Genomic DNA, 12,614 nt, shown 5'->3' with positions numbered 1-12,614 from the left:
GCCTCGCCCGCAAGCGACCTCGGCATTGAAATATATTTATCCGTTTGGAGATTGTACTGCCTCGGCCGCAAGCGACCTCGGCATTAAGATATATTATCATTATGCCAGAGAAATACATATCATATTTGGCAATAATACCAAATATTAACTTTTCATGACAAGATTAATTTCCATTGGATCAGTATTACCTTCAAAATTATAATGCCTCGCCCGCAAGCAACCTCGGCATTGAAATATATTTATCCGTTTGAAGATTGTACTGCCTCGGCCGCAAGCGACCTCGGCATTAAGATATATTATATGCCAGAAATATATATATAATATTTGGCAATAATACTAAATATTAACGTATCATGACAAGATTAATTTCCATTGGATCAGTATTACCTTCAAAATTATAATGCCTCGCCCGCAAGCGACCTCGGCATTGAAATATATTTATCCGTTTGAAGATTGTACTGCCTCGGCCGCAAGCGACCTCGGCATTAAGATATATTATATGCCAGAAATATATATATAATATTTGGCAATAATACTAAATATTAACGTATCATGACAAGATTAATTTCCATTGGATCAGTATTACCTTCAAAATTATAATGCCTCGCCCGCAAGCGACCTCGGCATTGAAATATATTTATCCGTTTGAAGATTGTACTGCCTCGGCCGCAAGCGACCTCAGCATTAAGATATATTATCGTTCTGCCAGAGTCATATATATCATATTTGGCAATAATACCAAATATTAACGTATCATGACAAGATTAATTTCCATTGGATCAGTATTACCTTCAAAATTATAATGCCTCGCCCGCAAGCGACCTCGGCATTGAAATATGTTTATCCGTTTGGAGATCGTACTGCCTCGGCCGCAAGCGACCTCAGCATTAAGATATATTATCGTTCTGCCAGAGTCATATATATCATATTTGGCAATAATACCAAATATTAACGTATCATGACAAGATTAATTTCCATTGGATTAGTATTACCTTCAAAATTATAATGCCTCGCCCGCAAGCGACCTCGGCATTGAAATATATTTATCCGTTAGGAGATTGTACTGCCTCGGCCGCAAGCGATCTCAGCATTAAGATATATTATCGTTATGCCAGAGACATACATATCATATTTGGCAATAATACCAAATATTAACGTATCATGACAAGATTAATTTCCATTGGATCAGTATTACCTTCAAAATTATAATGCCTCGCCCGCAAGCGACCTCGGCATTGAAATATATTTATCCGTTTGGAGATTGTACTGACTCGGCCGCAAGCGACCTCGGCATTAAGATATATTATATGCCAGAAATATATATATAATATTTGGCAATGATACCATAATAATAATTGGAACAACAAAATAAAACTTATCTTGTCTTTTTAATGCGTCCAGCAAAATATTAAATAGTTCAGGGTGGTTGTTCTGCAGAGACTCCAGGTCACGGTGATTTATTGATTATAAGGTTGTTTGATTGATGATTTGTTTGTACGGTCCAACTAAGATTGTATTGAGACCAATATCGATTATTTTGCTTGCATACTATTCCATTATTATGGAAACGACTTTCGTTGCACCACAGAATGTTATCGAGAAAGTTGTCTCTTTATGCCGAAATGGCTGAAATGGCCTTCTTGGCTGAAAATTCAGCGAAGAACTGAAGCCAACGGATATCGTCGTCATTTACGAACACCAGCAAGAAGTTGTTGTTACAAAAAAACAATATCTGAACCCATTTCAGAGATACTTGGCATGTGAGTTCTAAGTGAAACACCCTGTATATATACAAGATGAATGGATAGTTACTAAACCATTTGAGAAAGAAAAACATGTGTTATACAAAAGTTGTTTGACTCACCACTTTCTATAACGTAAAATTATTTGCATTTATACAAGGTGTTGTATTTAGGCATACCGCAAATTATTTTTTTTTTAATTAAACGCGTTGCATATTTTATCATATTATGAATACAACTTAATTTGTTTATCCAATCGTATATGTTACTAACTCACAACATTAATAGTTCTTGTGATATTCAATTGTTTTTCCAAAATATGCTGTCGTTGCAGTCCCTTTTTAATAACGATGAAAAAACAACATTTTTACCAATTGGTTTAAAATTAATGTGTTTATTGGTTAATTATGTAATAACATAAAATCTTTATTGCCATTCGTTACATGATTTTGATTAATTTCGCAGTATCTCAAAAAATGAAGCTGATAGATATAGGGAGATGTACTGAAGATTTGTAGAGAATTAAATTCTCCATCTGATAAGCTAATCAAATAAGAAGTGTTCCATTTAAAAATTAAAAAGTAACATTTTTGAACACCTGTATAAGATAGATCGATACCAATTTATAACTTTCTAGCGCGACCGCTTGCTGAGCAGTTCAGATTTAAAGGATACAGATAACTTAAAAACGAAAAGCATTAAGTATCAACATGTCTTATCAAAGTCAACACATTGTTGTGTGTAGAATCAAAACACGCAATAAAAACTCTATCATTCCGTTTAAAATTACATAGTTTATGTCAGCACTTCGTTATGGAACTTCCTGTATGTATAAAAGTATTTTCCAACAACTTTTCTCTAAAGAAGAACTGTATATCTTTGCTCCTTAATGTAATTTATCTACTTTTCCGCTTACGTGGAACACATTTGGCAATGACACCGAATATTAACGTATCACGACAAACTTTATATACAGTGTGTCCCCGAATAGGTGACACGACTCTTATAAAAAGGTAAAATTTTTTCGATATTGTCATTTTTTGAGATTTAACCCTGCTTAGTTAAAGACTAATTTTGAACATATTTTCAAGTTTAAAAAAACAAGTGATTGTTGACACCGAAGCGAAAACTCCTCGTGTCTATTGTTTATTATTTTCGTCAATGGCACTTTATTACGGTTTGTTATTTTTAGATTGAGATTATTCGGGAGAAATAAAGAAACTGTTCTTAAAATTAAGTTCACAAAAAATTAAGTGTTTATTCGCCCACAAAAGAAAACAGTTATAATTAACATAATTAATTAATTAACAGTTACCATAATTTTTTTTTCTTATAGTGAACACTTCCTGCTGTAAGCAATCTTTTGATTAAACGCCAACAAGTACTTCTTTTAATTCTATACCTTTTACAGTATGATTTCACACTTATGAAATATGATTTCACACTAGCGAAAACAGATTTCATACAAATGAAATTTGATTTCACACTAACGAAAACAGAATTCACACAAATGAAATTTGATTTCACACTAGCGAAAACAGATTTCATACAAATGAAATTTGATTTCAAACCAATGAAAACAGATTTCACAATTAATAATTAATAATTAGATATTGGTTTCATTAATATTTAAATAAATATTTGGCAAATATCATTTTTAATTTTGAATGAAAATTATTTGACATTTTGTGACAATCATAAAAATATATCATAAGTTTTGATTTTACATTTGCAATGTCTCGTGTTAAATATAATAAAATATCAATTAGTGATAGAGAAAGAATTATAAAAGCACACGAAGAAGGCAAAGATTGGCGAGCTACAGCTACAGCTTTAGGAGTGAACGTTCGTACTGCTTATGAATGGTTGAAAAAAGATCAATCACTTCCAAAAAAGAAAGGTGGTAATGCTTCTTCCAAAAAGACCGCCGCAATTTCCGATGCATTGGTTAGATGGATTGAGGAAGATTCTACAATAACATTGAAAGGCTTATGTGATCATGTTAGCAATGAATTTCAAGTTAACGTTTGCCAAAACACAATGAAAAACTGGTTGGACGGGCAATTATTTTCACTTAAGGCACTAAGACCACAAATAGTAAATATGAATAATGAGGAAAACAAAGTCAAGCGTAAAGAGTATGTAAACCAAATATTACAAAGTCGAGCAAATGGTAGAACTCTTATTTGGATCGATGAAACAAATTTTAATTTATATTGTCGGCGAAAAGAAGGTAGATCCAAAATAGGTCATAAAGCACACGTAATTCTTCCGGCTTGTAAAGGAAGCAATTTACATTGCATTGGGGCAATGAGTGCGATGCGAATTATCTCATTTGAACATAGAAGAGGATCCTACAAAGCTCACGACTGTAAACAATGGCTGCGTCGCTTAATAGCAACTTGCACTGCGGATGGCATCGAGAAGCCAACATTTATTATTGATAATGCTCCTGTACATTCAAATCTTGAATCTGAACTTGAACCCGAAGAAGATATAGAAATAGTACGCCTTGCTCCATATTCTTATTTACTAAATCCGATTGAGTTGTTATGGAGTAGTTTCAAATCTTCCGTAAAAGTGCAAATGCAAGAAAGAATGCAAGAAATATTGAATTACAGACGCGTTAATAATCAAGGGTTAACACTTCATGAATATAGAATGCGCATCTTAGAAGAAATTTCAGATAGAGCAATTCAAGAAGTTCAACAACAACACTTACTAAGATATTCGAATCATGTAGAACGTTATTATGCAGCAGCACTACAACAAGAAAACATTCAAGAAATATAATTAATAATTTATTGGTTGCTAGATTGGTTGTTAAATTTAATTTAATAATTTTTTGTTATAAATAATGTTCTAATTAAATATTTAAATACTGTGAAATCTGTTTTCATTGGTTTGAAATAAAATTTCATTTGTATGAATTCTGTTTTCGTTAGTGTGAAATCATATTTCATTTGTATGAAATCTGTTTTCGTTAGTGAGAAATCAAATTTCATTTGTATGAAATCTGTTTTCGTTAGTGTGAAATCAAATTTCATTTGCATGTAATCTGTTTTCGCTAGTGCGAAATCAAATTTCATTTGCATGTAATCTGTTTTCGCTAGTGCGAAATCATATTTCATAAGTGTGAAATCATACTGTAAAAGGTATAGTTCCATAACACTGAATCACGTAAATATTTTCCTCTAATGTTAACATTGTATTTAAAAGACAGTTTAAGTTCACTAAATTACAGTTTGACATAGTTTTTCATTCTGAACAAAACTTCTTAGTAACACTGTAAGTAGTACTGCAAACAGAAAAAGTACTTTACCTGCCACAAAAGGAGGTTTTCTTTCACTGTCAATCACTTGTTTTTTAAAACCAACCCCTTTAACCAACCAGGGATATACCCCAAAAAATGACATTTAATATCAAAAAAATTTACCTTTTATAAGAATCGTTTCACCTATCTGGAACACACTGTATATTCTCCTCTACAAACACTATTTTGGACAATTAAATAGTTATTTATGTACCAAGTCAGCAATGTGATGCTTTAAAGAATGAGTTTGAGTTTGCGAGTCGAATAACAGGCGAGTTCATAGAAGAGATATGAAGATATTGTAACTTACCAATATTATATGACATGTAACAAACGATTTTTTTTGTTAATATACCTCGGTAAAGTTACACTATGTAGCAAAGGTCGGTAGTATAGTGGAAAGGAAAGTGCGGGACCAATTCCTGCCGCTAAATGCACAGTTTACTAGACAGTAGCACAAAATGCCACTTTGCTGCCGCAAATGGATAGCATAAAGTATGGTTTTGCTGCTGGTTGGCGATGAAATATAATAATTTCTCAAAGATTTAAATTTACAGTATATCAAATAGCCATAATAGCAGGTAGCTAACATTAGAAAGTCCATAATAACTATACTGCCAACTATAGCTAGTCTTTTGCAAACATTCCTACAAGTCTTATATAAGCAGTATCTAGACCTTTTTCAGCAGTACCTAGTATTCTGGCAAGATTATCTAGTTTTTTTAGAAGAACTATTTTGGATAATCAAGAATATAATAATTGCTCCAAGTCTTACATTTCCAGTATCTAATCCTTTGTAAACATTATCTCGTCTTCTATAAGGAGGACGTAGTCATCCATTAGCAGAAGTACATAGTTTTCAGCAACCATGTTCAGTCTACTTCAAGCAGTAGATATTTTTGTATCATTTAACATGTGTATTTCAAGTTTGACAACAGTCAGAACCAGTTTAGTAAATCTTATCGCTTTAAGTTTTACACTCGCAGTATCTAATGTCCATAAAGATGATCTAGCCATCCATTAGCAGAGTATAGTCTTCAACTAGCAGTAGCCAGTCTTCTGTAAGCAGTGTTTAATCTGCTTAATGTTCAGCTAGCAGTACATGTTGTTTTTTTGAATATCTAATTTTCCACAAGCAGTATTTAGTGAGCAACTAGCAATATTTAGTCTTCTGCAAGCAATAAATAGTTTAAATAGATTAATTTCAATTCGATCAGTATTAGCTTCAACATTATAATGCAGCCGCAAGTGATTAATTCAACTTATTGATTTTTAATTTTTCTATTTGTAGTATCTTAGGAAAATTCCCGATTACATCATCGTTTAATGCTAATCAAACAAATAAAAAAACGTGGTTGTTTCAAAGAAAACCTATTTTATCTCGAACAAAAGGGGATTTACACCGGATTTTTAATTCAAATCATTTCGTTCTATGAATTATCAATGAATATTTATGATTTCTTTAAATCTATCTCGAACTTTATTGTTATTTAGAATTTCTCGGAATTTCTACGAATTGGTCCTTTTCTTTTTCTATTCGGTCACGGTTCGACGGCGACCAACCAATTCCATTTTTATCGTCTATAAGTAATTTCATACTTGTTATAGAAGAGAGGAAAAGAGAACCCGACTTTAATAACTTTTCGATCTGCCTTCGTCTCTTTCTGTTTCGCTCGTTCATAGTTTCCTCGTCTTTTGCAGTTAAAAACCGGCGGCTACAGAAATGAAGGACCGATCCGACCATCGAGAAAGAGAGATGGAAGGAAGTTCTTAAGGAACACACCGCGAGAAATGCGCGCGACCGCAGCGGCAACTTCGAGAGAAGAGAGAAAACCAGTTAACCGTGGAGGAACGTTGTGAGTACAAAAAAATCTCCCTGTTTCCCCTCATTCCGTTCTCAACCCATGATCTCAAAGAGGTCCACGAATAAACTCTTTCTCAAATTGACCAAACTTTAGGGAAATATTAAAAATTTCAATTCTATATTCATCTTCTAAATTAATACTGGAATCAGAAGTTATATCTGGTTCTAATCGATATGAAAGCTATAAACAACATTTTAATACAAAAACAACCAAGTGCTATAAAATCCGGCCTATGTATTAAGATGGTTCTATAACTGGAATGTAAATTAATTGGAGTTAATTTTGCCATTAATTGGACGTTTGCACTTTAAAGTAGATATCTTATCTGTTGACAAGAAAATGATCAAAAAAAGTTGTTTTGAATAATCCAGATTAATGTTGCTTCTGATGTAAATTTTGCCAGAAAGTTTTTACATGTCGGATCTATCTGATTCTGACACATGTCGACTAAGAAGAAATTGAACGGTAATGCAGTGCCATTTGAATTGTAATATGACATAATGCAAAATACGTTATAATGGGTATTATGTCCCATAAATGTTCAAATAAATGTTCAATATTACTTGGTACTTATTTTGTTACAACGTTGACTCTAGACTGATGGTTGATCCTACTAAGCAAAAGAAAATGTTAAAAATATACCCAAGATTTTGGTTAAATATCCAAAAGTGTTTTAACCCATCAGCCACCATTATATCAGCAACGTCACTAGATTATTTATCAGTGCAAACGCAAAAAGTGTTATACTGCAAAAATTTGGAAACGGTCGGTTATTTCCTAAAGTAAGATAGCTAGCGAAAATGTTAAAATCAGTCAAAAAGTTATGACGAAATAAGGTTACGTTATTCTTTAATGGAACACCCTGTATATTATCCCATATTTAGGTTTATCTCGAAATTCTAAATAAAATAATCATCATAAACCTAAACTTAACCGTTTTCCAGATTCGAGCTTTCAAAAATTTACGAATTTATCTAATTAGTTCCATAATTTATTTTTGGCCACAAATTATGTCATTGCGTTGCTATGGAGATGAGGAACTTTCAAAGATAACTTGATGAACATAATTGTCTAAATTGTTTTTGAGTAATTTATAAGAATGATTTTCAAAGTTCAATACCTCGAAAACGATTAAGAACGTTTAGAATTTCGAGACGAACCTAAATATGGAATAATATACAGGTTGTTCCATTAAAGAAAACGAAACTTTGTTTACTTATACTTTAATACTTGATTTGTTTTTATTGTAATAGATTTAAAAAAACACTAAAACTTTTGTATCTTAACATTTTTCGCTTACTTTAAGAGATAACTGATCATTTCGATACATATCAGCCACCCTGTATAAAAAGCCAAGGTCGCTTACGGCCGGCGCAGTATAATCTCTAAACGGACAGATATATTTCAATGCCGAGGCATTATGAGTTTATTGTTGGAATAGAAAGTAAATTTGTCCTGATACGTTAATATTTCGTACGATTACTAAATACAGGGTGTCCAGAAATGAAGTGTACAACGGAAAACCACAAGTACCTAGACCAAAAATACGATTATTTAACTAACTAAACTTAATCTATATGCAAAATTGCTTAGTTTAGTCGCTAGAGGGCTTTGAAAATTCATGATGAATCAAAGATAAAACGCAAAATGAAAAATACGAATACTGCTGTCAAGTTTAAGTGACAAACTGTTTTTGTTCTTAAAATTAATTATACCTAGTCAACTATTAAAAAAAAAAAAACCCCAACTGAAACCCAACTGAAATTTTATAAGAGAGAAAATAGTTTCTAAATTAAAGTAACTATTCAGAAAAAAAAAATGGTAGTGTTTGTACAGGGGGTTAAAAAGATATGGATGCATAATGTATTGTTACAAAGTTTTTAAACACCCTATAATTTTCAAAATTATATATTTTTGGTCAAGGTACTTGTGGTTTTGCGTTGTATACGTCATTTCCGGGCATCCTGTATATTATGCTATAAAAAGTCAAGGTCGCTTGCGGTCGAGGATATACCATTTTAAAGCTGAATGATAAGTAAGTTCATTATGAGACATTAATATTTGGCACAATTCCCAAATATGTTGTATAAACTTCAACTATGATTCGGATAACAAGCTGATATAATACTTATTGTTATAATATTATACAGTGTCCGCTAAAAAGTAAGCACCACCCTGTTTTTATTTATATTTGCTTCCGATTCACCGGAAATAGACCAAAAATCGATGTTTTAAACTTGATGGACTAATGTTATTAGTCCATTAAATAGAAAATCCTGTATCTATTTGTGGTACTTTCCAATGTATTACTGAACTTGTCAAAATCATAGGCAAAGTGTCAGAAATTGGTTATATATGGTGTATACAGGGTGATTCAAAAAACCGCTGACAGACTTCTAGGGTAGATAATACATGAAAAATTAAGATGAATAGTCTTAATATACATGAGGTCGCAAATGCCTCCTTAACGAGATATAGCGGGTGAAAGTTTCTTTAAAATTAAACATCTGCAATAAAAAGCCCTTTTTTAAAAATATTGTCTACGCCATTGCTAATTTCGTCAAACGGGCAGTATTTTCGTGTAAAGTGATCAATTATCTATCAATTGGTCTCTTACAAAACTTTGATAAAGCAATAGTTTTTAAGAAAAACACGTTGTAGAAAATTTGTTAATCCAATCAAAAACTAGAAGTCTGTCAGCGGTTTTTTGAATCACCCTGTATATGCTGTTCTTATTTTTACATTTTGCTATGGTTGACGCATTATAAAACCTATTGAAAATTTCATGACCAATAATAAATAGAAACAATTTCTGACGTTTTGTGTATGATTTTGACAAATTTCCTTAGTAATTAATAACCGTACCACTCTTAATAAGTATAAAATTTTCATTTTTTTGCAATTGAATAGGAAATGTTGGTAATTCAATTTTTCTATTTTTGACCATTCTGTATAAGATAGACTGATAACAACTCATTATGTTTCATTTGATGCGTAATTATACATATTTTCAGCTTTGTTGCTTGTATAGTGGCAACAAAGTATACAAAGTGTACAGTGGCTTGTACTCTTGTCCATATAGATCTATCTTATAGAACTTGCAGCATGAGTTATTATACCTTAAAGTTCAGTTTGTCTTCTATGTAGAACCACCTGTTCGCAGTATAAGTTATATGTCCAGGCTTCTATTCTGTCTTCTAAAGCCTGCCAACTTGTTGGCAACATGAGCTGTCTTATCTTGAGTCATCTATTCTGCTCCTTGCAGATTGCCAACTTATTGGTAGCATGAGATATTATACCTCTCGGCTTTTGCTCCGTTTTCTAAAGCCTGCCAACTTGTTGGCAGCATGAGTTATTTTATCTTGAGACATCTATTTTGCACGTTGTTGCCTCTCAACTTGTTGACAGTATGTGCTCTTCTACACATAGATCTCCAGTCTGTCTTCTAGAACTGCCGCCTATTCGCAGCATGAGTTATTATACGTCCAGGCTTCTATTCTGTATTCTAAAGCCTGCTAACTTGTTGGCAACATAATTTGTTTTATCTTGAAACATCTATTTCGTATCTTATGGGGTGCCAACTTGTTGACAGCATAATCTGTCTTATCTTGAGACATCTATTCTGCACCTTACAGACTGCCAACTTGTTGGCAGCATGAGTTATTATACCGCCAGGCTTATGTTCTGTTTTCTAAAGCTTGCTAACTTGTTGGCAGCATGTGCTCTTCTACACTTTTGTCTTCTAGAACTACCACCTGTTTGCAGCATGAGTTATTATACCTCCAGGCTACTAATCTAAAGCCTGTCTTGTAAAGCCTACCAACTTATTGAAAAAAACTACGAAAAAACCAAAACTGATCATTTAATCTTTCGAATATTCTTCGAGTTTGATGAAAAGTTCTGGACTTTCTTCACCTTGTATATCTCAGTAGATTAGTAGTCGTCGGTTTTTTAAAAGTAAAAGCAGGGTTAATCATGAAGTTAAATAATTACTAGTTTTAGTGTATTAGTTATTATATATTGCCCAAGAAGATTCTGTTGATGATCATATCAGTTCAAGTATAAGTATATCAGAACAGGAGGAAATAGAAAGAGAACCTTATGATTCCAAGACCTCAATGTACTCAACAAGTTCCAGCGTTTTTTATTGAACAACATTTAAGCTTAGATGAATAAATGTGTTCTACAACAGCTTCAAAAACCTTTGAATTCGCTTTTAGTTCTGAGTTCGAATTGTCAGTTGAAGTGGAATTGAAAAAGAAAGATGGTGTTGATGATTCTTTTTTCTCTCTGATACGGTGTAAACGTCAATACTTAGTATGTATTCTAGATATTTCATGGTGTCAGGAACCAAAATAAGTACTTATGTTGTATAACAGTTTGGTGTACTTGTAACTCCAACTATTTCAACATCTACATGTATACAAGCGTTGTTGTTTGATTTATGAAGTATTCTCGACTGCATCAATAGTAATCTAGAAAGAATTTTCTTTTTGGACGAGGTGAATCATCAAGAATTTAAGTGTAATTATGGATTTTGTTTTAACTTGCCGCCTTCCTGAGGCGAATGAACTCCCGTTGCTTTCCGTACACTACGCAGGTTACGCAAAGTTAATTTTTATGTTTCCTCTTTGAGAAGTGATTAACCCCAATCTTTCGAATGAACTGAGAGTTAACTAAAGAAACACTCCCAAATCGTTACCACCACAATTTCATTGGTCTGGGGTGTCACGGCATTGAGAATCAACTGAAATTTTCGTTAAGTAAATCATACCGATATTTATATTGTTACTCATAGAAAAAATAAACACTGTAAAAACCATATGTTAATAATTAAAAGAAATGTTGATGGCGTCACTTTGTTAGTCATGGGTTAGACTAACAAAGTGTAAAATAGGAAGTGTTTCACCTTTTTTTTTTGAAAAATAATGTTACATTTTAGTACTTATAACAATACTTATTTGTGCACCCAAGTTGCCATGTTGTCCTATCTTTGACAATTAAGAAACGCGGTATCTATTACCTTTTACTCCCATAATTTCTAGAAGAAATTAACTGTTGTATTAGTTTCCTAGCTGATTATTTACAGAAAAAGTGTATACCATGATCGTGTTTAATTGAGAGCAGTCTCAAACGTAGCTCCTCGGACGCAAAGGACTTCGGCTACACTCACAAACAATGAGCAATAATATATCTTCACGATCTTGGTACACAATACTTATTTGTATAGGAATGTTACAATGTTTTATCATTGATAGTTAAGGAATATATTAAGCCAAGGTCGTTTGCGGGCGAGACTCGATGTTTTATTTCTGGGAAATGAGAAAGATCATTGTAATTATTACCTTCTACATTCATTAGTAAGATATTAGTTATTCTACCAATTTTTTAGACATTTATTAAAAAAAAGTGTGCGCCATCATCGTATTTAATCTAAAACGGTCTCGAATGTAGCATCTCGGATGCAAACTACCTGGGTTACACTTTCAAAGAATCAACGATAATATATCTTTACCATCTTGGTACACAATACCTTTTTGTATACGAAGGTTGCGATGTTTTACTGTTAATGGTTGAGAAAAAAATTGAGCCTAGGTCACTTGAAGCCGAGGAGCTGCAACTGATACCTTCTACACTCATATCTAGAAGATAGTTATTTTATCTTTGATCGTTTTTAATCGACAAACAGTCTCC

General features: G+C 32.7%; 1 protein-coding gene across 1 annotated transcript in view; it reads left to right on the top strand.

The window, feature by feature from the left end:
* The window catches only part of LOC111413967 (apyrase-like), an 84,529-nt gene that overhangs the window by 17,996 nt on the left and 53,919 nt on the right, over window positions 1–12,614 (top strand). The window contains exon 4 of the transcript XR_011640393.1: window positions 6,757–7,482. The gene's annotated coding sequence lies outside the window, so the exon portion shown is untranslated. Of the gene's footprint in view, window positions 1–6,756 lie in introns of the transcript that reaches the window.

Source organism: Onthophagus taurus, chromosome 5, assembly GCF_036711975.1.
Source record: "Onthophagus taurus isolate NC chromosome 5, IU_Otau_3.0, whole genome shotgun sequence".
Taxonomy (NCBI): Eukaryota; Metazoa; Arthropoda; class Insecta; order Coleoptera; family Scarabaeidae; genus Onthophagus; species Onthophagus taurus.
Note: the sequence above shows the minus strand (reverse complement) of the source record. Positions and strands in the feature narration are given on the sequence as shown.